Below are 5258 nucleotides of genomic sequence, written 5' to 3' on the forward strand. Positions count from 1 at the left end.
AATCTTAGCAGTGGCAGGTATCCTGAAATATGGAGGACTTAAATGTGTTTAAATACCCCCACCTCCTCCCCCCCCCCCCCCCAAAAAAAAAAAAGCAAAGGGGAAAATCAATACACTTTTCTAGGGGGTTTTTTGTTTGTTTGTTTAAAGATACTTATACTGATAAGGTTGGTTACCTGGACTAATACTTAAGATGCTTTAGAAATCAGTGTAAATATAGCCAAACACAGCATGACACACACACCTGAGGATGAAGCAACTGGTTGCTAGAGGAATAAAAGGCAGGCAGGCATATCTGAAATTAATTCCTATCCCAGAAAATTCCAAGAATTCAATATTTTTCTCCCTCCTTTTTTCCTCTATTTCCCTTTTGGTCTGTAGTGAGCACGTATACTGGCCACACTGCCTCTGCAGCAGGGCTGGCTCTCTGCGTCCCCTTTCGACGTTTCCTACTGTTCGTTTCCGTGTGGAGGTGCAGAGCCCTGGGAATAGGTGTGTTAAATCAAGGCAGGCAATGAGCTCATCAGGATTGTAGGAAAGGATAAATAGATTCACTCCACGTAGAAGCCTGGCAAACAAGTGCAGATGTACAACATAAAGTACTTCCAATGTAAATATTGTCTGCATAGGGTAGATTCTGATATTTTAGCCATGTTTTGTCATAATCACCTGAACTTGAAATCATACATTGAACTGAGTGCAGGATTTCTTTTAATCTTCCTTCCTTTCCCTCACTCTGACCAATAAAGAAAATAATCATATACCATCATTGTCTCTCTCTTTATATATTGTATTTTTTGGGGGGGAGGGGGGTGATGGTGGTGTAAAATACAAAGCCAACCAATTTCCATCCACCTCCCACAGCCACACATTGAGACATATGCTAAATAAGAGGTCCTTCCATGGAAATGCGCCTCCTCAATTTACAAAGAGCAGAATGTGGTCACCTTCAGAGTTAAGCTAACAAAAGAGAAGTAACAATCACTGCTACATTTCTGAACTTTAAACAGTGAAATTTTATAATACAAGAAAGAAAAAGAATATGCTGGGAACTCGAGTTAAACTTTAAAAGCAAATAGCCTTTCATGAGCAATCTGAAAGTGCCCTCTTCTGGCAGCTGGCACTAACTGCTAGCTCATTTGAACTGCATCCTAAACCCGCACCACTTACTCTCCAATTGAAGGAAAGTCCTCTTGACACACATTTTTTTGGTATGAAATCGTCTTTATTAGCTATAGAGCAAGGGTGTGAAACTGTTAATATACTTTTATAGAATAAGAAACATGGAAACGATCTGTTAAAAGTTATTTTAAAACAAGTGTAATTAAACAGTTCATACTCAAAAAATAATGTTTTTTTCCCAAGAAAGCATGTACTTAAGATTTGTATTCATTTCATCGTATCATTAGTATCACATAATACTAATGTTATTAATTTGCAACAGTATTGATCCAAATCCTCACTGCGTTACTTATTGCTTATTATTACTGACATTCCTTTTTATAGATTCACCTTAGGAAACAAAACATTTTTGATGATTTAGCTAACCAAGCACAAAAAATGCAGCAGGTGACAATTGCATTAGAAAAATAAACCTGAACCCTCTGTTTATTTCTTGGTTTGGTGTGGCAATATAAAACACTCATTCATTGCCTAACCTTTCCTAAGTACTTTTCATCATGGTAAGAGTTGTAATATATTTCATTTTGTTTAATTACATATTTTGTTTCTATAGCAACTAGACAGCATCTAATCCATTTCTGTTCCTTCCTAAGCCTTTACATAGCAATTTTCTTTCACGATACAGTAGCAAAAGATAATCCTTCTTTAGAACTCTGGATGCTATCTATTCTTTCCAAATATCCCTTAATTAGTATGCATTAGGATTAAAACCAGTTGTAGTATTGCTACAACTAAAAGGAACTGAGTACAAATACCTAACAGGATCTAGACAGAAAATGCCGTAACTCTTAAGGAACTTCAGCATGAATTTACTGCCACCTGCAGGCTTCCAGCAACATGGGTCTCCAGAGCACAGGGGCAAGGGTACCCCCACTCCACACCCCATGTCCAGAGAGGGAAGGCAGCTTTAATATTCCTACTCGTGCCAACCGATTCAGATTTCTTTTGCTTATAGGAAGATCTACTAATTGTGCCCTGTTCAAAGAAATAATGCAGCTTATTTTCATTTCTGTTGCCCTATTCCAGCTTGCTTCTGTTCATGGAGACAGTGGTGATGTCTGAAGGTTTTCCTATCAACTGATATGCTGACAAAAAAAAAAAGATACAAGTTCCACTGCTGCTAACCACCTCTTAAACACTGGGCGCTTTCTGTATTTTCCTATTGTTCAAAGAAATTAGTATCTTCAAAAACATAACCCTGATCTTTAAAAAAAATCTAGCAAGTCAGATCTTGCAGTAAGTCGTGTCTGTAGTTAAAACCTCTGAAAACACTGGTTTAGGAGAATTTGGAGATTACCGCCTTACTAAGTGACCTGAGTCCTATACATTTATATTCTTTCATACACACGAACCATACTGGAAGAGTAATACTGACATTTTTTAAGGTTGGAAATGTCAAATATAAAGTTTGCCTACAAAGCCTTTTTTCCAACCCCTTGGCATGTGAAACAATCCTTACTTACAAAATCATACAGTATTTTTTCCTATCACAAGTTGCCTCTGTCAATGCCCCAGGGTAACTAGGGCTAAGTTACTCATCTTACCATGTTTTTTAAATGCTGGTGTTTGACATACACTTCCTCACTTCATTTATTCCATTTATCCCTCCAATCTTTATTCTGGAGCTGGAATTTCTTCAATATTGCATTCAGCACCACACCTAACTTTGGGTCCTCTGCTCACTAGCAAATCTCTCAGCTCAGTTTCAGCATGCAAACTCTTCATACAACATCTGGGAAAGTTAGATTTTTTAGAAATGAGGTCTACAGGAGCCAGGACACTGAAACAGGAGTCAGCTCAGCACATCACTTTTAGGCTTTCCAGTCTGGCAGTTCCAAAAAGAACAGAAATTAGTCTTAAATATCAGAAGTCACATCTGTTTCATCAAGAGCAGATTTTCCATGCAAAGAAATAAAAGCATACACAACGCGATGCAAGTACAGTTAGGCTGGCATTTCCAGGAAATATCAGGCTTACTGAATACATGCTGTGCTTTTGATTAAATCTAAGTCTGCAAATCCCATGCTGATTTACTGCAGATGTACTGTGCAGCTGACCTACACATATGCTGCAGAAACACTGAAGTATTTCCAGACACTGGGCAGTTACCCTGCTACCTGGAAGTACACATCACCCAGAGCATCCCATAGTACCTTAGGTACCCGAGCTAAAATACTGGCTACTTGGTCTTAATTCCAACAGTAACCATGCCCCTGACCGAGAAGCACCTTATAAAAAACATCCTCAGGAACAATCAAGTGCCCTTAGAACAGAGCTTACTTGGCCACTTGTAAAAGGGTGTTTGGACAGAGCTGTCATATGCAGGAATAGGAGAAAACATGTCCCATTTAGCTACCAGGAGGAACAGTGAAAGGCTCCAACAAATGTGATATGGACAAAAGCACTGAAGATTTTAGCTACTTAGATGCGAGCTCTATTGGACACTTTTTCTCCTTACCTCCTCCCCTTGTCCTCCAAAAAAGGAAGCTCTTCCCACAGTAATAATTGAAGAATTTCTCCAGGAGACTGGGAGCAGTATTAGTACTTCTCCCTTTTGGTAAAAGCCAAAACCTACCTTTTTCTTTCCACTTCAAAGAAAAAGACCAACAAAAACAAACAAAAAACCCCACCCAGAACAAATTGAAACTCTTGGTGGAAGACAGCATAGGTTTTCAAAATGAGTGAAAATTTTAGTACTTAATCATCACTTGCCACTTGATGGGGGTGGTGAGCTAGTTATGCAGGCCTTAGCTTACAAATATAAAACAAGATGTTCTATGGACTGTAAATAGCTAATTTTTATAGTTTTAAAACAAACACAGTGCAACAAAGTGCCAAAATCCAAGTGTATCTGGGCAGTTAAAGAGCTGCTTGTTATAAAGATACCTAAGCTAAATTTCACATGAGACTTGTGCATTAAGCGTTGTCAGGTTAAATCAATTGCATTTCAACTAAATACATCAGATACTTCATTATGGGAAAGAGGAACAGATCAGCTTTATACATCATCTTTTTTCCTTCAGCACTTTACAGATCTTAATCCTATTTGTAGGTTAAAACAACGCTACCAAGGCTTGAAAAGCTTTACTGAAGCAGTGTAAAAGATAAAACAGATGGACAACAGGCTAACAGCATCCGTACTTCAAAGGACTAAAATCTGTTGAAGACACCTCTTACATTTTATGATAGAGCGAGCAAACCATTATCTTTTCAAATATTAAAAAGAAATATATCAGGTACAAAATATTATTTGTCTAGGCATGAAACAATTAACCAATCATAAAAAAAGACCAACCTCATACCTTTCCAATTGCATACACAGAAGTGATTACACGTAAAAAGGAAAGCCGTAGCTCAGTTTCTTGGACTTCCAGTAACAGAACAAGTAGATCCCAGTTGTTTGATCACTAATCCATACTGCTATGTTTACTACTTGTCATACTGATATGAACGATGTTTTTTCTGAATAAAGAAGCCACACTCACCAAGTGTGAGTCCAAACTGCACGGCTGTACAAAGCAAAGTTCTGCACCCTAGGAGATCAGATTAGAAACAACTTTAGAAATAATTAATTGCAGCTAGAGCAGTGCAGAATACAGGAGAGGAAAGAGGTGAACCATGGAAACAGTTTAGGGTGCCCAGCATGCCCTAAATACAAATGATTTCAAGCACATCAATAGCTAAGAAGTTCATAAGAGTGCTTACATTTGATTTATAAACAGCACAGAATAGTGCTTCCATAAAATAAAGAAAAAATTGTAAAACCAAACAAAATAAATCTATACATACAAACTCTCAAAATTCAAAAGAAAAAACCTGCACGTTAAAGGTCTTTAAAAAGATTTAGGTCTCCTGAAATCTTAAATAGATTTCCCTTTAGCATTTGGTATATCACCAATTCCAACAAGACTACAAAACCGAAGAACAAAACAACATAAAAGATGTCTACTACCACAGATCATTTATTTATATACTAAGTTAAAAAATACAAATATTTTATTACAAAAAGTTTATCAAACAACTGTATACATACAGTTCATATTGTTAAAAGCCAACATATTAATTGATACTTTATG

The sequence above is a fragment of the Gavia stellata genome, chromosome 7, assembly GCF_030936135.1.
Source record: "Gavia stellata isolate bGavSte3 chromosome 7, bGavSte3.hap2, whole genome shotgun sequence".
Lineage (NCBI taxonomy): Eukaryota > Metazoa > Chordata > Aves > Gaviiformes > Gaviidae > Gavia > Gavia stellata.